The 22,451-nt window shown below is 42.7% G+C and overlaps 1 protein-coding gene and 1 long non-coding RNA gene across 16 annotated transcripts in view; one reads left to right on the forward strand and one right to left on the reverse strand.

The window, feature by feature from the left end:
• Positions 1 to 17,949, reverse strand: part of LOC121692492 (R3H domain-containing protein 1-like) — a 47,329-nt gene extending 29,380 nt beyond the window's left edge. For 11 of the 12 annotated variants that reach the window (XM_042071216.1, XM_042071200.1, XM_042071208.1 and 8 more), the window contains exon 1: positions 17,811 to 17,949. The gene's annotated coding sequence lies outside the window, so the exon portion shown is untranslated. Of the gene's footprint in view, positions 1 to 4,801; positions 4,960 to 17,810 lie in introns of those variants that run through there. The other variant, XM_042071197.1, reaches the window with a different exon arrangement.
• On the forward strand, positions 16,617 to 19,794 carry LOC121692577. 4 transcript variants are annotated; one of them, XR_006025276.1, is made up of 5 exons: positions 16,617 to 16,931; positions 17,893 to 17,966; positions 18,070 to 18,225; positions 18,902 to 19,101; positions 19,290 to 19,794. It is a non-coding gene; the product is annotated as an uncharacterized LOC121692577 (long non-coding RNA). The 4 variants fall into 4 exon arrangements; XR_006025277.1 differs by lacking the exon at positions 16,617 to 16,931 and adding an exon at positions 16,952 to 17,184; XR_006025275.1 differs by lacking the exon at positions 16,617 to 16,931 and having other exon boundaries at positions 17,891 to 17,966; positions 18,977 to 19,101.
• Positions 19,795 to 22,451: the final 2,657 nt, after the last annotated feature.

Consider the following 22,451-nt stretch of genomic DNA (forward strand, 5'->3'; position numbering starts at 1 on the left):
CAGGGCAGACTGATCTGATTCATCAGATCCATCAGATCCAATTCAAGCTTCCAGGCACAATTACAAAGACAGAGAAAAAAAAACTTTCCATCAGATTATACATCTACAGAGTTTGTATAGTCTATAGCCTACTAGACCATCATATGAAATTCTGAAATCTGTCACATCTGGATAGAACACGAGCTGGCACACTTTAAAATTCAGCATCTACAGCACTTTGTACCAAATAAATCCCCCTTGGCTCTGGGTGGGTGCCACCAATGATGTGCTTCCGATGCAGAGCTTCAGCAGTCACTGCGATGTGAGCAACCCTTAATGATCAAATTAATCTTCGAACTACACAATAATGTGGAACATGCAGATTGTTGTCAGTGGGAACAAACAAGTGGAAAAAAACGAGCAAGCAGGCAAAAAGAGTTCGAGAGAGAGAGAGACAGAAAGAGAGAGGGAGAGAGAAAAGGAGAGAGAGAGAGAAAAAGAGGGAGAGAGAGAGAAAGGGAGGGAGAGAGAGAGAGAGAAAGAGAGGGAGAGAGAGAGAAAGGGAGGGGGAGAGGTGGCGGGGTGCAGCAGTCGGGGCTCTCTGGGTACTGGGCAGGGCTAAGCAAACAGGGGTCTGTGTCTGTGTGGCGCTGTAGCGCATTTATCACGCTAATGGAGCCGTGGCGGGGGCTGCTGCATTATTTAAGTGGCTGATGGGCCCGGCTGATTGGGATTCATGAGGACTGGCACTCCAGGGTGCCGCCACGGGCCTGTCATTGGAGAGGACAGGTGTGAGGGACAAGAGGCTCCATCACACTCACATACACACACACACAAGCATCCACTTACACACACCGTACACACACCCACGCCACGCACACTCACACCACCACGCAACCATCCACTCACACTCTCTCACACACACAGTACGCACACTCAGCCCCACACAGTACCAGATGAACACGCAGACATACATATGTTTGCACACATGCACCCGTTCTCACACTCACACACACACACACACACACACACACACACACACACACACACACACACACACACACACACACACACACAGACACACACACAGGCTGACACAGGTGTTCATCTGTCTCGCATCATCACACAGTGGCAGGTAGCAGTGGAGCCGCTCCTCCGCTGGGCCTCATTTCACCACTTCCCGCCGTCTCAGCACAAGCCTCCGCCGTCACAATGACAGCCTGCCAAAACCCCGTGCACCACACACCTCCATCACAACCCCCCCCCCCCCATCAAATGAATTCTGCACACTTCATCGCTAGGGGCTGCAATCGGGACCAGCTCAGAGGTGATGAGGCACTCTGCATATTACCCCCCCCAACACACACACACACACACACCACACAAAAAAATACACCACTCAAGAATGATTATGCTCCTAATGTGCAGGGGAAAAAAGCTGTTCTCGGCAGAGAGGGAGGGACAGAGAGCACGGGAGATGGAAAGCTAGAGAGAGCGGAAAATTTTGCTTTGTTTTTATGCGTCACATTTGGCCCTCTAAGTACACCCACTCCCACGCTGGCCTGACCCTCTCTCTCTCTCTGTCTCTCTCTCTCTTCTGTCTTTCTCTCTCTCTCCAGGGTCCTTGTGGCGAGAGCTCCAACAACAATGTCCAATGTGACTATTCTGCCAAGTCACTTCAGATTTGTGTTGTATAATGTCTTGGTGTTGGCCTGGTATCTGTTAATCTCTGCCGAGAATCTATTCGGAAGCGGATCTATTTAAAAAGCAAACAGTCAGTTGGAAGTGTAAATGTTGTGAAAACGACACACTTCAAGGAAGGTAAGTTTTTTTCTTTTTTTTTTTTAGGAAAAAAAAAAAAAACTTTTATCAGCATCACAGAAGCTGAAGCGGGCTGTCTGCACCAAGCTGTCTTGTGTCCTTCAGTCCCAAGGGGTGTGTGTGCTTGCATGTGTGAGTATGTGAGAGCAGGTTTGTGTGCGCGAGTGTGTCTCTGTGTGTCTGTAAGATGGGGGTAGTGCGGTGTCTGTGCATGTGTCTGTGTTCTGTGTGTGTGTGTGTGTGTGTGTGTGTGTGTGTGTGTGTGACGGGGGTGGGGTGCGGGGGGGCTCTCTCTCTTTGCTCTCCAAGAAACGCGGCGCTTTTCTGAAGACTGAGGAACAGCTGTGGTTCTGTGTCTCCACTCTCCGCTAATTGGGCGGTTGGTGCCAGGAGAGAGGAGAGGCGAGAGCGGGCCGGCGACGCGCCATTCACTGCCTCACCGCCAGAAGCCCGTGCCGCTGGCACCCAATGAAGGGAAGCCAAACACTGGGCCGCACGCTATTACTAGTGCCGAGGAGTCTTTTAAATCAGCGCAACCCATAAGGCAACACTGTCTGAGCTTCAGTTTGAAAGACTGACTGGTGAAAAATATACCGTATTTTCCAGACTATAAGTCGCACCACTTTTTTCATAGTTTGGCTGGTCCTGCGACTCAGGTGCAACATATATATATTTATATATATGTTTTTTTTCCTCTTCATGACACATTTTTTGACTGGTGCGACTTATACTCCGGTGCGACTTATAGTCCGGAAAATACGGTAAGTGAAATATTCAAATGAAAAAATTAGGATTTTCAAACCAAGATGTTTGTGAAAATGCCAATGTACATGAGTTAGAGATGCACCTGCCCATTTAGGCTAATATTAAAACATTATTACATTATTACAAGTCAAAAACATTCAAAATGAACAGCCTTTTTTTCTGGATAGACAATGAGAGAACAAAAATTAATATGAACAAAACAATGTAAATAAAATAATAAAGAAATCAATGGCACAAAAGACCCGACGAGACGTCTGCTATTCATTTTCTCAGAGCCGCAGCTGTGCACACTCGGGGCTGGTGTCTGCTTTAATATAATCCCCATCACAATGTTATTATTATTACTTCACAGCCAATTATATTTGGAGATGATTGACATTTGGCAAGCACGGGCGCTGAATATTAATGCTGGGGGGATTCTCAGATACCTGCTGCTTAATTCATCTTTTCATTTAACAGCAGCACAGGGACATGGGGGGGGGGGGGGGGGGGGGGGGGGGGGGAATCAGAGAGAGAGAAAGAACGAAAGAGAGGAAGCAAGATAAGATAGTAAGTTTGCCTTGACCCTTATGAATATTAGAGTTATTACAGGTCATTTGTATTCTGAGGTTGTAACTTCATGCTGCTGTGTTCCTCTCAGTCCTCTGAAATTAAAGCACATGGCTTAGCCTATGTTACAAAACACTGTCCCATCTACAATTGTGTTTCTTCTAACTCCTTTCTCGTTCTGCCCTTAAGTTCACAAATATCTCAAATTGGAAAAACAGAATGTGCATTTCAGGACTGAATGACAACGGCATCCTTACACAGCGACAGTCCCTTGCCCAGGCTGAAGAGCACAAGAAATATGACTATCTGAAAGGTGCTTAAAAAAAAACCCCTCCCCTCCTCTTTCATTCTCCTCTGAGATCACTGATCCCCCCATTCTAAAGCCCTGCCATCTGTCTCCCTGCAGGACTCCACTGCCGTCGCTCCGACTCGCCAGCTCTCAATGACACACACACACACACACACGCAAACACACACACACACACACACACACACACACACACTGCAGAAAGAAAGTGAAAGGAAGGAGAAGAAGAAAAAAAAGCCTCGCAGAACCACAAATGCAACTAGATAATGAATACCGTGGCCTTTGGCGACGCCCATTTGCCAGGCTTAATGAATCAATCCCAGGTGTAACCTTGTCCCACTTTCTTTTTTTTCCGATTCGATTACCCCATTTTACAGGGCTCTGCAGAGCACACCGAGTCTACGAAAGATAATTCTACAAAGACTCGCTCGCTCGGCACTCGGTGCCAAAACAATCCTATTCGCCCCTCAAGGTAGACTACAGGAAACGCAATCAGGCCAATTAGCGGGGAATTATTAAGCTATTAAGCAAATAAATGCGAGAGTATAAAAAAGGAGGTTATCTCGGGTAGCGCTTTAGAACTGGAACATTAACAGGAGACCTTCATTAACCTTCCTTCAATAAAAAAAGAGATATATATAGTTTTTTCATTTTGTTTTTTAAACCTTGCTGAACTCTGCAATGCTAGGACTCCTAGGAGTGACAAAAACAATTAAGGTCAATAAAAATAAAAAAAAACCAGGAGGAAACATCTGTGGCTCACTCAATGAACGAAAATTAGTTTTCAGCAGAACGTACACACAGACACTTTATGGATCTATTTGATTCCCACAACCTTGCATTTCCAATCAGACACGTAAGTTCAGCGATGCTCTGTTGAGGGTCATTTAAAAGCGGAGAATCACCACCTTGCAGTAGTGTTCTCCTCCACCTTCACTGAACCTCCCCACCCCTTCACAGTCAGGAGTGTTGAGGGCAAATAAACCGCTTGCTTCCACACAAAAGGGAGCCATCCAGGGGTCAGTGAGACGCGTCGCGTAGAAAAACACTGTTCAGACGACACAGCGTTCTGAGTGTCGACCACACACAGACACAGACACACTCACACAAACGCCTCCACAAAGCGTCTGCAAAACTTTTAACGAGGGCTGTCAACAGATCTTTTACAAACGATTTTCTATGGAAACCAGGCTCAAAAGGAGAAAAAAAACAATGATTTAAATACCACTTTACACAGGACACCAGCATTGTCTGTCAGAACTGCTATCATCACACCATGTTGTATTAGTTTCAATTTGCCTATTGCGTTCAACAATGACCTTCTCACCTGAAGTGCTGCTGGAGAAGTATGGATACCCAGGCAGACAAACCATCACTCACCTGCAACATAGTCGACTCCATCATTTTCATTGGTCAATACTTTAGTTTCCATAGTACCAGACGATGCATTGGCTATAGAAGTTGCTGTTTGAAAAAAAACAAAAAACAGAAAAACTCCCAAAGCAGCTTCCCCTCCTCCCCTCTTATTCTATTATTTCACCCTTTCTCTCTCTCCTCAATCTCTCCCCCACGCTCTCTCTCTCTCTCTCTCTATTCCTCTTTGCTCCCGTGCTCTCTATCCCTCTCTCTGCAGCGACTGCTCCGTCTGTAGCTTAACTGTCGGAGCCCATGGCTGAGGCTCAGACCCCCCCCAAAAAGGCTTGGAGACGGCGGCAAATCAACGGCCGGGCTGCGTGATGTCAGCGCGCTCTCAGCCAGTCAGCACGCGCGGCTACGCTGCCGGCGCGTCACTGGCTAAATTGAGCTCTTCATTAGCGCCTGAGCCGCAGCCCGTGGCGCCAAGCAGCGGAACTGTGGGAGGCTTTACCTTCCCACCCCCAACAGAGTGTATGTGTGTGTGTGTGTGTGTGTGGATGGGGGGTGGTGGAGGGTGCTTTGGGAGCAGTTTGGGTCATACGCCCGAACATACATTCACTCACTTCTCATACTCACACACACACACACACACACACACACACACACACACACACACACACACACACCTCACTGCCAGCAGGCTTATGCAGGATCAGAAGTGTGTAAGAGACAGAGGGCTTCTGAAAACACACCACCGTGCAGTGGTCTTGCTTTCAGCTGCACCAAATTTTATTCAGGAAACCTCAATTTCTCATTGATGACTCTCGCCTCCACTAGCCTTTTGTGTGGGATGTGCACTGTATGACCTTATATTTCATAAAACTAAAGGCAGCGTTTTTACGAGGCAGCCTAAAAGCAGCCTCTGTTCCTGGTAAATGGCCCTCTCTTCTCCAGAACCAGCTCTAATAAAGATCCAACAGGCTAAATGGTAATCAGGCTACTCTCCAACCCAGCATTTAAGGTAGCTTTGTGCAGTGAATTTTTGCATCTAAATGAAAACATGAATGAAAAATTACATCAGTAAGAGGTTGATACTTCTCTTCTTCAAGAAGCATAAAGAGTGTGACTATCATGGTAAGGGAGACGGGCTGAATCCCTGTTGGACTATAGATCCACTCATTTAACTTTTTGTCCTTGTGACATTTAGCATGGAACCACAATTTCCCTTTCTCTCTCTCTCACACACACACACACACACACACACACACACACGTACAGATGTATGAATGTTGTGCACGTCTCCTGAATTACCACTTCAGCTACAGCCCCCTCTCCAAATAAAGTGTCGGCTTAGGTCCTTGACACAGAGCAGCCAGGAACAGTGCGTTCATTAAAAGTGTTTACATTATTCGCTGGCGATGCAGGGCGCCGAACAGCAGGCCAGCGGAGATAGCACTCGGCAATTATTAAACGCATCGTTTCGCTGTAATAAGAACGTTTGAGGAGACTCGATTTGAGATGTGACGGTAATTGAATCGAGAGGTGTTCACAATTTCTGAGGCGCCGTTTCTGCAATTGTGCTGCTGAATTAACCCAGACAGCCGTGTGGTTTCGATTAAAGCCTTCCCCTTTGGGCCTTGCAGGCAGCGTTAATATCACAATATTACTGTACAAATACGCCCCAAAATGGAAACCAACATAAAAAACCCTAAAAAAAACCTGCATCCGGGTAGAATATTTCGTTAGAGAAGAACAGCTGGTTGCATACAGCAAGGACTGACCCACAGCTTCTTTCCTGAGTGACACCTGCATGGGCAGAGTGTTCTCTGAGTTTTCTTCGCAGAGAGGGAGAAAGAAGTGGTACGACAGCAGTCTGTCTCTGCCACTTGCAAAGGCTTCGGCGGTGAGTTCTCACCATTCCAGTGCTGAAGTTTCGGCGACGCCGTCACACTGACACGCGGAGGCGTGAACAATGCATGAGTGGGAGAGAGGCGTCAAACACACCAAGGCAGACGGATAGATATCCATAGCACCGCAACCCCCCAGAAACTATGTGTGTACGCGTGCACGCGTGTGTGCAAGCAGCTTCACAGGCACTGCAAATTCAATATGTCAGAAGCTATTCACAGATGATCTTTTAATTAATTTATTTTTTTAAATTAAGAGAGTTCGCACATCAGTCACTCTAGCACCAACACACACACACACACACACACACACACACACACACACACACAAATACACTGACAGTGAACCCACAGGCTCACTGTAACACACGGGTATACACGTAATGTGAGTCACATGCCATCACTCCAACGCACCCCAAACCTGTGAGATTTTGACAGTCCAATCATGGTTCTCCAAAGAAGTGCGCTGACGGCTGGCGAGAAACACAGCCAGGCGAGCACAACTTCCCTAATTGCCCCCTCGCCTACTCCGCCAGGAAAATGAACTTCTTACTTATTCAATTACAAAGACCAGATGTCAGACACAATGTAAAATAAATGTAGTCACAAATGGCAGGCCGTTTATATTGATCACCATAAATCTGAAGGAGGTGTCATGCCATGGCTAATTACATATGCTCTAAATCAGACGCTGAAAACCTCGCCACCAGAGAATATGTCAAAGTAATTTATGGTGCAACGTCGAAGGCTCTGAAAGACGTTTCATCCCAGCAAGGATGGAGGAGTTACTGGCCTGCTGGGGTGCTGGAATGACATGTCTCATGACACCTATTCCCTTACCTAGAACATCTCAGCATGGCAAGAAGGATTTCAGACTAAGGAACGTTTTCATATGGTAAGAAAATTGACCATCCTTTAGCATCTAGTGAGCAAGGTACATTTAAATGTATATAGGGTATAGATACCTGACATCCAACAGTTCCAAGGCAAGGCAACATTTATTTCTTGAATTTCCCCTGGGGATCAATAAAGTATCTATCTATCTATCTATTTATATAGCACATTTCATGTTTCCACCCAAACAAACAATTGTGTCCAAAGGATTTAAATAATTTGACGTATGGAAATTGACGTTTGGAATGCTCATCTTGATGCTGGAAGCACATTCTAAAGTCCTATGATTTAGCAGTTCAATGGTGAAAAATGGATGAAAATGTAATCACCTCCATATATTTCCTGAACTTGCTCTGCATACAATTTCATTCAGCTCACCCTTTTGCACAAAGCAACGTGCAAAAAATAGAGAACAATCAAGGTGCTGTGTGAATAGGAGTAAATAGTGTAATAAGTACCTACTACCTAGAAGGACATTTCAGAGTCAAATTCAGTCAAAAGGGTGTAGATGAGAGGGATAGACAAGATCGAGAAGGTCACGGGAAGTGCAAGTTAAATGTGCTCGGTTGTTCGTGGTGCTAGGAGAGAAGGCGCTCTCAGAAGAGCTGAGTCTTCAAGAGGTTTTTGAAGATTGAGAGGGACGCCCCTGCTCTGGTGGCAACTGGGAGCGCATTACATTATTGGGCCAAATTGGGAAAGCACAGAATAGTTTGGATTGGCGTGAGCTTGCGGGCGACAGTGCCTGGCGCCGTTCTTCGGCAGAGCGCAGCGGTTGTGTGGTGTGGTCGCATATGCCTTCCTCTCCATGCTCGAGTCTATTTCATGGCCTCATTGCGAAGTGTGTGGGTGTGACTTATGCGTAAGTGTGTCACTACTGGAGGGCAGCACATGTGCATGCATTTCTCTGTCAACCATTGGGAACCATGGGACGATGTGTGTGTGTGTGTGTGTGTGTGTGTGTGCGTGTGGGGGATGGGGGGGCTAACACATCAGTGTCCACGAGTGTTGATTTCCTCAAGCCCTAATGACCCGTCAACCTGCCAATACGAGCATGGACTGTTTTTCCCCCCAGTATTAATCAGCCACTAACGCCCACATACTCTCTCGACAGATATAAAAGCACATGCACAGATTTCCACGGATAGTCCTGCGGTAGCTAGCTCCCACGAGGGAGAAGGTTTAGGAATGATGGAATACAGAGCACTTGGAGCGCTGTGGCTGACAGCCGTCAAATTCTCTAAATCGCCCAGCAGTTTCCATCCCGGAGTCGCGACAAAGAAAATCAAAGTGGCCCCATCATTTACATCTCTCTGACTCTAAAGCTGCAGATCAGAAAAGGGTTGGTGGTGGGGGGGGAGAGAAAAAAAAATCTCAAATAATTACAGTACAGTTGTCTTTTCTTTCTGCAAAGAGGGAGACAGAAACAGAGAGAAAGTGCAGCGGGAGAGAGAGAGAGAGAGAGAGAGAGAGAGAGAGAGAGAGAGAGAGAGAGAGAGAGAGAGAGAGAGAGAGAGAAACCCACCCTGCATTCAGGCACCAAACACCTGGCACACGGCTGGTGAGACAACACTTCCAAGCGCCCGTCCACCCAACCACCTCCCTCCACCACTGCCCGCCCGCCCCTCAACATTTGCATAATAAAGAAAGCGTAATGGCAGCACTTACTAATTAAGCCTTGCGATGCAATTTTTCTGCTTTTCCCGAACAAAACGGGTGGTGCATAGAGTTAGAGCAAGTCAGAGAGAGAGAGAGAGAGAGAGAGAGAGAGAGAGAGAGAGAGAGAGAGAGAGAGAGAGAGAGAGAGAGAGAGAGAGACAGAGAGACCAAACGAGGGAGGGAGATAAGTGACAAATACGTTTATTTAAAATTTTCCCTAAGGGACCCGTTGATTCCTCCACGGAGAGGAGGGGGGGCCCTAATGAGGTCCCTGGGGGGGAGCAGAGGCCTGTAGCATCGATGCAGCGGGGAACATGACCGAGCTCGCGTGGACACAGGTCCATCCTCATTAGGCAGGGGTGGGGAGAGATATTGGGGAGGGGAGAGCACCGCAATGTAGCCCGACAGAGAAATGTGTTACAGGACACTTGTGCCATCACTTTATACTAGTGCTGTCAAACGATTTAAATTTTTAATCACGATTAATCGCTGAATTCCTATAGTTAATCACGATTAATGATATGATTAAAATTCTATTATTTTGCATTTCTGAACTTTCCAGGAGTCCATATTAACAATAAAGTAATTATTGTGTATCTTGATTGGGATTCAAATGAAAGCAAAGCAAGTTACTTTATTAACTGAACTTTAAGACGTAGGTCTATTTGATTATTTCAAATCAAATTTCAAAAGATGTGCAGCAGACCTGAGGCAACACAATATATTCTTCAGAAATAGCTGATATAAAATGAAATAAATGCTACCACAGAAGTGCATGCACAAAATGTAGGCCTACACACATTATAAAGGGCATAACAAACAGAAAATATTATATTCATACTATATTCATTATCTTTGAGTTCAGTTGAAAATAAGGAACTTTTTAACATGAGTTTAACACATAACATTTTATAGGCGTACAGTCTATGGTGCACTGTCACTTGCAACACACATCAACGCCGAAGTTTTTAACAGGCAAACACTGGATGAACAATGGATTTTATGGAGCAGTGTCGACCAAATATAACTGAATCGTGATTTACACGGCGGCAAAGTGTGATGCTGGTGTGCGGAGTTGTATTGAAAAGAATGGAATCTAATGTAAATGAATGTCGAAAGCAGAGTGCATCGCAAATAGTAGCAGCCAAAGAGGAATGTTGATAACAGAACAAGTGAATGTGAAAAAATCTTTGGCGGCACACAACTAATGCGTCAGCCTAGGCTACTACTCTTTGGCCAGCTTGTAAGCCCAACCAAGTGTGTGCAACATGCCTTTAGCCTACAAACGGCGGATCATCATAAAGATACATTTAATCTGCAAATGTTTCCATTCCATTCATCAGTGCATATTGTTTAGTTTCTGTTCTAGCTAGATCCGGTGTGGTTTTGTAGTTGTTCTAACGTTACACCAAAAAGAACGTTAATCTCGCGATAAAAAAATTGACGCCGTTAAAATAGGTTTACGTTAACGCCGTTAATAACGCGTTTAACTGACAGCACTACTTTATACTGGACACAGACATGTTTGTTCAGGTGTGTGTATGTGTGTGTGTGTGTGTTAAGGGTGTGACGATTTCGGTTTTAAGTCGAAAATCGATCAAAATTATATCTCAGTCGAACTTCGAAATCAAATGTAGAATCGATGATTCAGCCACACCCCCAATGTCAAGCTCAGCATACATGCCAAAAGACCAAACACACACACACACACACACACACACACACACACACACACACACACACACACACACAAACACACACATGCGTTCACACTCGCACACTCACACACCCACACACAAACACACACGTGTTGAACTGTGGAGCGCTATCTCCTATAACTTCAAGCTGCAGCCAGTTAAAAAAGCCTCTCCTGCTAAACCGATAGCCTGCTTCCGGTATTCACGTCAGTTAACACTAACTCAACTTAGCAAGTGAAAAAAAATCATAGTTACAGTCCAAAATTTGTGTTGTTTCATTTCATATTCAGGTCTGTTCTGTTTGCGGTAGGAACTGTTTCAAAATGCCCCCCACCACCACCACCACCAAAAGACAACTGGAAATGAGGCAAAAAAGTAAATAACTTAAAGAAATGCATTAATAGTAATATAATTGAAAAAAGATTGAAAATCTAATCAAATCGTGACTTTAAAATCGGATTTACAGAATCGTGACAGCCCTAGTGTGTGTGTGTGTGTTTTGTGTGGTTTTTTGGTGCTGCCTGGCAGGTTCAACCATAGCTACAGTATGATCCAAAAGCTTTCCATCTTTACTTACAGTGTGCTTGCAATGCAAAAATGCTATCTGGCAAAACACACACACACACACACACACAAACAATACAATCATTACAGTAGGCCAGTGTGACCAACATAATGTGAATTTGTAGTTAGATATTAATGGGGGATATACAGCCTACTGTTCTCAGAAGATCTCAAAACACTGATCAAACGGCTCAAAAACCACTTAACACAGCTCTGGCTGCCTCAGTGCCCTTGCTGCATTAGCTACTTAAAGCTATAGACTAGTACCGTCATTTAATTATGATCAACAGCCTACACCATCACAAATGAATCATCACAGTTTAGATCAGTAAGATATGAAAGATCTCAGCAGCATAACCTCTGGAGGAATCTATGTCCCATTTTAAAACACATAGGCTTATCTGGAATGTCATGAGCCCAGACACAGATCTTCTTTACACACAAAGCTTCGCGAGCAGCACAGCACCCCTCCACCCGCTGGAGGTGAGCTTTGAAGGGATCCAATTCACAATGCAAAACTCCCTCAGTGATTGACCTTTCCATAAAGGGACATGAAAAGCCTAGCCACCATCACTCCAGAGCAGAAAGGACAGTGTTTGAAGTGTGCTACTAAACCCTGCCAGTGTCCCCATGTCACACTCAACATATTAAACGAAATGGCCACAGACACTGATTAAGAAACCGTGTCAGGATAAAGAGGCCTACCCTCACACATGCGCAGACCTTTAAATATGGGGGAGTGTTGTCAGCCCCAATACTGCCATTATACTGACCGAGACAGCTTCAAGGGGAATCATGTCACTCAAAATATATTCAGCAGGGCCCTGAGAAAGACTCCAACCTAACCAAAGTAGATGAAGCTATTTTCATGCATCGAAACATCTTCAGTTTCAACTGGCGTCTTTTTCTATTGTTTTTTCCATGCTCAGTGAGGTTTGATGCTGGAAGTCGATCTTAAACTCTTTAAATCTCAAAAATAATTTCAAGTTTTTGCCTGAAATTTGCACTGTGCCTATTTACAAGGGCATTGTTCCCACCTCTTCTGGGGCCTACCATCAAATGTTGGACCTCTATAGAAAGCTGAGAACCTGTAGTAGGAAACAGTCAAAATAAATGTGTGATGTACTCACAAAAGTTACAGAGGCTAGAATATAGTTTTTTCTTTCTGCCAGATTACAAGCATCTCTGAACTGACCACATTTCAGCCCTCTAGGTCACTTGATATCACTTAGAAACACAACTGAGCCCTAGCACCAGGTCTTGTGAAGTTGTGTGCAAAAGTAGATCAATATAGAATGAAAATATGAGTGCTTTAGACTATTATTTGCCAAGGTATGCTCATGCGTTTTGTAAAATGCCTATGGAAACTTCCCATTTGACTTTTTGTTATCCAAAATGCATACTGACAATCACATGCTTACTGCACATGAACCCCTTTGTGTAGAAGCATAATCCTAGTCTCAAATGAAAGGTAACACTTTGAGGTTTCTTGTGAACTATTTAGATTGTATGGCAGGTGTTCTGATATAGACTGACTACACAAAGTATGGAATAATTACAAAAAAGTCTCTATTTTTGCATTTACTTTGTTGGTTCAATGAGTGTGTATAAGATAGACTATACATATATACAACTAATATTGGATAACACAACATGAAGATTCAATTTCTATGGATTCTTGTGAATATTTCAGTACCCAATATGTTGCATCTACTTATTGTGCTGCAGCAACACTGCAGCCAGAAGTCAGGATAGCACCAAAAGTGGAGGGGGGGGGGGGGTTTGGATCAAATTTAATTGAGACATAATAAGATTAATCTGAGAATGTTAAGCACTATACAGATTGTACATGAAAAAAGTTGTTATTTTTGGATTCCCAAGAGTCAAATCTTTGAAATGGTGTATAACATTACTATGCTACATAGCAATATGGTGCATACAATTGATTTAGAATGTTGGGGGGAGGTGGGGGAGGGGGTAACCGTCCCGCCGGCGGGACACTGAAAATGATGTGGTTTTAACCCTTAAAGGAGTACCGTCACACCGGTGTGACGGGAATGTTGAGAAATGAACATTCTAAAGAATATCTGGGTTCATTGAATTCAACATAGAATTTTAGAACCTTCAATTGTTGCGGAACTTAGAATGTTCAAAAACCTACACCTTTAAGGGTTAAAGGTAAGAAGCAACAAATGGCCGCCATGGCCCGAGTGTGACTTTCGTTCACTGGTGGCTCCATTGAACTCCTGACAAGCAACTTGTCATCCACCACCTCACACTGAAAAACAGTGGTTAGATCACAGCACTGACAAAAAGAGTGGATGAAGTTGGATAAGACACTTCTACGTACCTGAAAGATAATTCATTAATATCAGAAAGAAATGACCTACTTGCAAAGCAAAAGCCCTCTGAAAAACATTTTGTTGAATAATGCAATTGCGTTTGTGTTGTCTAATGCAAATGGGATTTCTACCTCTCAGGCAGGAAGAGTGGGCTAGCTCCTGAGGGTGTTCATACATACACCAGCGTTTGTTCACCTCTTGCCAGCGCTAATGCATCAACCAGACACTATAAATATTACCTGTGACAGATACAGGCCGTGCACACGCAGATATTGTGAAACAATACCACACAGAAAAATTAGCCTCGATGTGATTAGACACCCTGAAAAACCTGGGGCCTCATGTACAAAGACTTGCGTGGATTTCATACTAAAACATTGCGTACGTGCAAACCTGAAAAGTAGCGTACGCACAAAAAAATCCTGATGTATGAAACTGTGCGTACACAGCATTACAATCCACCCTCTCTCCTCCCTCAATCACACTCATTTTAATATGCTAACTAAAAGGCCACTCGAGAGCGCAGACCTCCGCGAAGACAAAATGGCCTATCCCGCAATATTAATAACAATGAAAACTCATTTGTGGATCCATTCATACTCAAACCTGCTCCAAATCATCAAATTAATTTAAAAAAGTGTTTATCCGACGAAATGGCAAGAATCTTATGTCTTTATCATCTGTAATTAATAACAAACAAAAAAACAGTGGCAGAGCGTAGCAGTAGCTAGCTATAGGGTCAGAGACCGTGGTAGAATTATTGGTCAGTCTGCAAGTAGGTGACAGGGTTCGCACAACTGGGTTTGATGCATTTGAACCATTACAACACAACTGCATTAATAAAAAAAAAACATTACATCAATCGTGTCCAAGTAGGCTACCACGCATCGCGCACTCGAGGTGAAATAAACAAAGTTGATCCAGGCCACATCGCCACAACATTACGATTTCTGGATCATATCCCTATATTTGCACACAAGTGTGACAACAATAATGCAAATGCTTACTCAAGGAAAGTCATATCCTATGCAGTCAATCACACTAAGGGAAATAGCTTATATCCGCACTTATTAGTCAGCCTATCTATTCTATCTATATGTGTAGGCTATAGGTTTCACATTCCCTTTTAATTCGTATCCTCTAATAAGTCCACAGTTGTCATTATAGATAGGTTGTTGCATAACTTAGTAGAATTTGAGCATATTGCATGTCCATTTATATAGAAACATAGGCCTATTTTCGAAGTGTTATCATTTTTAATAACCCACGTTTCACAATATACTGTGCAAATAAAGGCCTAGACTCGTGATCAACTAATGTTGTTGCGCTGCATTGCCTCTAAGTGTCGCCAACTGACGATACACATTGGAAATGTGCGTACACCAGACATGAAGTTTGCGTGGAGGACTGCACATTCTCACGTTCAAGTCATTCTTTGTACATCCGGACGTGAGCGTGAGAAGTGGCGTACGCAGCATTTTTGTGTGTACGCAAGCTTTGTACATGAGGCCCCTGGTCTGGACAACATGGAGTTTTATCTGTAGGGAGAACAGTAGGCAGTAGCTAACTGATCATTTTCTTTGAAAACACAACACACACACACATAATTAAGATTGTCTTGGTAGTGTATAGGTCTAATTGAGTGCCTGTCACTTTAAAATGTTCGCGAGGGAACCCTTGCAATTGTAACACAGTTAAAAGTTAAAAGGCTGCTGATGTGTGGATGCAATTCATAACGTTTTCTACGTAGTTACAGTTAGTTAAAAATAAAGGTTCGTACTTCTCTTTGGGACAAGCACTTTTAAGTCTTGGAAATCACTTTTCCATTTACATTGGGATTTTGCAAACATTCAGTGTCAGAGTCAATAAAATGAGCCCTGCATGAGTAACGAAATTGACAAGCAGCTGTAAGCATGCTAAACGACATCCAAACAGTATTCTAACGTTAGATACAACAGCATGCTATGATTTCTAAAGACAAAGTTCTCTCCTCAGCTCCTTCAGGGTGAACAAAGTGAATAATGCTTAGGATGATGAATTTGTTTAGCAATACAGACAGCCAAAAAAAGAATCCTGTCACATGCCGAAAACTCGTCCTACAGGCGTTTCAACCTTTCATTGAGGGTTAAAACCTACATTACAAGTACAAGCACATATGGAAAGTGAATGAATGGTAGGAGGAAAAGACTACTAGATCTATATTAAGAAGGGAAGAAAAGATAGCTGAATATGTACAGACTAGACGCTTTATTGTGTAATGAAATCTGTTCACATGAAAACTGTGTATATTACCTTTACTACTGATATATAACGGTGTAATGTAGGCCCACGCAATAACCTTATCCTATAGTCTAGTCAGCATTTTGATAAATGTGCATTTCTATAATAGAGAAGTGATAAATATTGTTACATGTTCCCATATGTTCATCAATATTTTATATTATTTTAATTATATCATAATTTAAAAAGCAGTGAAAACGGTAACGGTATGCAAAAGTACATTAAGAAAGATGCATCTCGTCATCCTGCAACCAGAGAGGATTAAAGCGGATCTTTGCTGCAACATTGAGGTTGAGATCAAAGATTATTTAGATTCTTTTAGAACAATCAACTGGCTCTAGAACAGTCTATGCGCAGGACCTACTTGCCGAAATCTGCCTGACTCTCGCGATGGTTAGTTCTAGCGAGCTCATCATTTATGTTGGCCATGGCCATGTATAACGTTAGCTTAGCAGACAGTGCAGCAAGGGTAACGTTAGCAGATGTACATTTAACAAGTTTCAATTGATATTGATTATTAATCACGTTTCCCCACCTTGATGACACCTCATATTTGAACTTTCTCAGCCTCGATAGTCTCACAACTCACATAAGAATGTAACAAAAGTTTGCCAACTTTAGCCAGCTAACCTTCACGAAACTTGAACCAATTTTTTCAGTAACATTAAGCTAAAACTTAACTAGCGCAGTATCGATAGCATAGTTAACTTAACTACGACTCCTTCGGCAGTGAAAAATCTAAATGATGTCTGGTTGGTCATTCAACGGCACAATGCATTGAAAGACTTAACGTTAAAGTTTCACATTAACTAAGGTAATTGAACTTCAGAAATATCCCCAAGGAACGTTAATCTTAACTTACGGAGCTAACACTAGTCAGGTTTACCAAATGTATTCACGTTAGCCAATATCGTTAACGTTCATATACAGTCTATGCTAACGTAGCACTTGTCTTGGAATGACTACCGTTAGCTAAGTTAACCTTAATAGGCCACAAACTGAATTTAAAAAAAAACCGGAGTGAAATACCTGAACGTTAACTTAACAAATGAGGAGATAACGTAGTGGTAGGTTAAATGTCATGCTGACTTTTAACGTTACAATAATGTGTGTGGGGCAAAGCCTACTGTACAGGCAATTATCCACAACATTAACAGAAACGATAGGCGATAACCTTACATTATTTCCAACCTTACCATGGGGATATGTTAGTAAGAGGGCCTCATCCAGATACCAACTAGCGTACTTGCTAACTACATAAACTGTCTAGTTCAGATAGCCATTCAAACTGCTATCGTTAGCCATTACGTTATTATATTTTAGATATAACGTATACATTGCTACAACGGGGTAGAAACAGTAATGTTAATGAACATCGGTTCGACGTGATAAGTTACACATTGCTTGAAATTAACTGAATACCATGTAAAGAAATAATGCGCTTAACGGTTAAAATTATTACATTGGTTTAACAACGATTAGTTAGCCAGAACCAACTAGCGGCCTAGAGAGAGCTAGCTAACTCGGTCAATATCAGGGTTTTCTTGTATTAGCTTGCTAGCTAAAAGCTACCATGTAAGTAGCGAGCTAGCCAACTGGCATAGGATTGGTTTCGCAAATTACATTCAAAATCATTTCATTCAAAATTGAGAAACGTCGTTAGACACTGAAGAATTAACGTAAATATTCTTACCTTGTCCACAATAAAGATGGTAGCTGTTGCAATCAACTATTGTGACACTGGACAAATTTATTTTGTTATTCAATCTACATAGGAAACATGAGAGCTCGGCGAGGGATAGAGCGTCCACAGACGGGACCGAACAGCATGCTACACATCGATTGACAGGTCATTTCGTCCAATCATTGTGATCACCTTAAAAAAAAAAAACATCACTGTCTTCCTCCAGTTGCCCACCTTTGAATACGAACATTTACTATTGTATTGACAGATCTGAGTAGCAGCAGCTAGCGTACTGTGGAAACTTTATGATGTCCAAGTTGGTGAAATCTCTTTGCCTGTGAATAGAACGCCATCAGCAACTATGGAGGACAATGCATGCATGGTTTTAAAAAGTTTGAGTTCTGAAATCAGTTGATAATGAGATGTAAGTAGACAACTATACCATTAAGAGTGAAAAATGTAGGGTTAACCCTAAATATGAAAGTTTTGGCATACAAGTTACACATTAGGCTACTTTAAGACTACCTGGGTTATTTTACTCTGACGGGATGAAGTAGGCTACAATCTTACAGACTGTCTCTATTCTTTGATTGAAATTAACACCCTAAAGTTAGGCCCAGTTGCTACTCAAGCGAAATTATAGGGCACTCTAAAGTACGACTAGTGTCATATTTTCATTTCCATATGTGACAGCAACCTCTTTTTGACAGTGGTCAGGACTAAAGTATCTACTGTATATCTATCAATCTATCTAGTAATGATCCTAAACTCAAAACCAGGCCTAGCCAAACTTTTATTTAAGCACAAAAATAGCATGTGCAAACCACTTGATTCTTAAGCCATTCAATTCTCAGGCCTAGATTAGTGGTCACTGACACATTGCATGCTGGCTGATATGGTTTTCAAATGTCTATGCCATTAGCTTTGCAGTACTTTGCAGTACTGTTAACCTACGACTTGCCAGTCAGTCTCTCATAGACATAGACAACCAATTATAGATCACTTGTTTTACCTATTGATTTAATTTATTTATTCATTAATTTACCCTACCCAGTGTTCAAAACATTTCTGGTCCTTGAAAGTTGAACTTTTTTTTTCAGATGGATGGTATCTTTCAAAATATGGTAGCCTACATGCTGTCTAATACTCCCCCCTTGTACTCCACCCCACCCCAGTAGTGTTAGGAGGCTCGTAGACAGGTGTCTTAAGGGAAGTCAGCCATCCAGTACAAATCAAGCTAGAGAAAGCCTGAAGTATTGATCACAGATGTCAGATTGTGTCTTCCTCATCGTATAACACTGTGAGTCTTTTTTATAGTCTTCATCAATTACGTAATGAAGTGGCCTGCCTCTACTCAGTCATACAGCTATCTGATTTCTCTTTCCTTTTTTAGTCAAATACTTCAATGAACATTCACTGGACAAATGGCTGAATTTTTCCAAACTATTCACCGTGATCTACTCATTCTCTCTCTTTCTCTCTTCTCAGTCTTTCAATCAGACCGTGGTTAGCATCTGAACTGAGCCGCTTTACGAAGCAACGATCCACCATCACCGAACACAAAGGAGAAATTTGGGGTTCATCTGAGGTAGCATCTCCCTGCCGCCCCATAAAAATTGACTGGTGCCTTATGAGAAGGCTGCCTGCCACTGGTGCTGCTGACGTGCGTAGCCTACTCCGCTGAAGAGATGGGCTGATCCATGGCCCCGTTATTTTTACATAATCACTGAGTGGGAGGCTGGTGCTGAGAGAAGGGGGCTCAAGCAGTGGGCGAGAGAGACAGAGAGAGAGAGAGAGAGAGAGAGAGTTCGGAGCCACTGAGATGTGTGGGCAGACACCCTCAACAAATGGATACCAGTGCCTCAGCATCTCAGTGTAGGGGAGGAAACTATAAAAAAAGGGAGTTATGTAAATACTCTTCAAAGCATTGGTGACACACACACACCGGATATGGTTATGAACTCCAGCAATGCAAAAATATCCACAGATTTTTTTTTTTAAAATCAGGCTATTGTAGTTGTGAAAGGCAAAGTAGATAGATAAATAAATAAGTGAATGAATGAATGAATAAATAAATAAATAAATAAATAGAGGCAGTGTAAATCATTTCAAAGGGAACAGTGAATTGAATGCAACTCCCTGTATTGATAAAGATTACACATGGTCGTTAATAGATTTGTACTGGCAGATTGAGGCAGGAGGGGAGGTGGTGACTGCACACTTCAAGTGGTAAACTTATTTATCTCATTTTATTTTATAATCATGTAAAAATTAAAATAGTAATATGCCCTGCTAAAGTTCTAGTAGTTTTTGATGGGCTTGATTACCATGCAGGCCACCATGTGGCTCTGTTCTTTGAGTATCTGATGCACCATGCACTAAATCCTATGGAACCCCTTCACTTTTTAGCTCATTTTTGATTTTATTACCTTTAATATATGCCTTTGTGGCATACCAATTGCCACCATCTTGGTTTTCTTCTGCTATATGCTATCACTGAATGGGTTATTTATGTGTAAATTGGTCATAGAAGGCAGACGTCTAGCACTGAAATTGGGGGGGGGTCAAGTTTTGCCCTTTCTCATTTTATGAAGCTGCAGCACCTCATTGGGCCAATCAGGTCTGCACTCTGAGCTTCATGAAGTCCCATATGGCATCTGCCTTATTGTGTAAATCTGGATTTTCCCCTTCTCTATCTAGCATCACTCAGCCATAGTCTAGGTGAACTTGATGCCAATATTCATACTCATTTGAATGGTCTTAGCTTTTTGTCTTTTTTTATCATTCTCACTGAAGCTACTGTCACTCGGGATGAATAAAATATCTATCTATAGGCCTATCTGTATATATTATGCACTTTTAACCCAGCCAAATGTCCTTTATGACAAGGTTGTATGCCCTCTATAATACATCAAGTAGTGTCTCAGATCAGCATGTCTATTTTATCTATAGCACAGTTACTGTGTGCATGTTTAGTCATCTTTGTGTGCATGTGTGTGTTTATACTTGTGACGTTTGTCCATGTGTATGCGTGAGTAGTGAGATAGTGAGAAACAGAGATAGAGCGAAAGAGAGGCATAGAGAGAGGGTGAGAGAGAGAGAGCAAACTTTCTGTATGGTTGAAATTGCCCCTCAGAGTGAAGGGTGTATGAGAGAAGTTATTAGAGTCAGGTGGCTCTAGAGGCGGCCGTGTGGGCGTGAGGGAGCGTTGCGGCTCTGAACGCAGAGCCCCGCGCTGACTCACCCCGGTGGGTGAGGGCCAGCGGAACATTGGGACACCCACGGCTTCGCCCACTTGTACTCCAGCTTTGCACTGACCTGGAAAGAGCGCTTAAAGAGTGAGAGAGAGAGAGAGAGTATGTGTGATAGAGAGAGAGACAGAGAGAGAGAGAAACAGACGGTATGCGGGTAAAACAAATGAAGCACTGTTGTTTTTTGTTTGTTATTTTTACATTTACCGACATCCCTTTCTTATAAATAGTTGGGCTGATGTTTCTGATGGCAGGTGTGCTTGCTTTAAGAGAGAGGGAGTGAGATCTTTGTCTGTTACCACTGGTTGCAACCCAGGAAGACAAATGTCTCATAGACCAAATGTCTCAAATCCACCAGATCTAAAGATTAGGTCTACTGTTTGACTCGGTTCAGTTCACAGTGTATAAGAGTTCCACACGGAACCGGATTCCTTTACAGGGAAGCTGCTGTTGTATGTGGCTTCTACTGCATTATACCCTTTCCTTTTCTGCAAAACAGCCCGCATCTGTAGCCTGACACACCGGCATGAGAATAGGCTGATCGCCCAGCTATAAGTAGGGCTCAGAACATGTGCTGATGATTCACCCTTCATAATATGAATATTTGGTCCTGAACCCCTTAGCCTCAGTGTGCTTAGTAAGTATTGATTTCCACAAATACACCGGTGCTTCATTTGGGAGTCTCCTTGGACATCCATTGAAGTAACAGCAGGTTGTCTTGATTGTCTGCACAACCACTGGGCAATGTTAATGCCTTTCTAGTGTGAACACAAATCACATCGCAAACTTTCAAAGACTGGTTGAACGGTTCAGCAGAGCCTTCACAAGCCACAAGAGGACAATCTGCTGGTCTGTCATCAAGTGATCTTGATGGAGATTATTGCAGTGACTTTATTAGATACCGTCACAGCCAATAAAGGAGACTATAGTTATGGACCGTTTTAATCAGATTTCAAGATATTCTTAATTTTGTTTTCACATTTAGTTGCACGCCAACCAAAGTACTGTTATGATCCTGGCTATTAATTGTATTTTGATTATAATTTGACATACGGTGAAACTTATGTTTCAGTTAGTCAGTCACTATTTGTTTGTGACGGCTTAACACCTGTTTTTTTTTACCTATAAGACTCTTATGTAACAAATAAAACATGATAAAACTTGTCTGGATATTGGCTTAAGATTTACACAATTAGTTTTGATGAGTTGTAGTAATCAGTAGTGAGAGATCTATTACAGTTGCCATGAGCATGACACAGTGACATCATTTATATGAGGCCTTTTGTGCCTCTAAAGAATCATCTTATTTTACACTCGATATATGCACGGTCAAGCAGTCTCATCAGGACCGCAATCAGCTCTGCGAAGCAATAAAAGAATCAGCAGAGAGGTGATCCTT

The sequence above is a fragment of the Alosa sapidissima genome, chromosome 2 (genome assembly GCF_018492685.1).
Source record: "Alosa sapidissima isolate fAloSap1 chromosome 2, fAloSap1.pri, whole genome shotgun sequence".
Lineage (NCBI taxonomy): Eukaryota > Metazoa > Chordata > Actinopteri > Clupeiformes > Clupeidae > Alosa > Alosa sapidissima.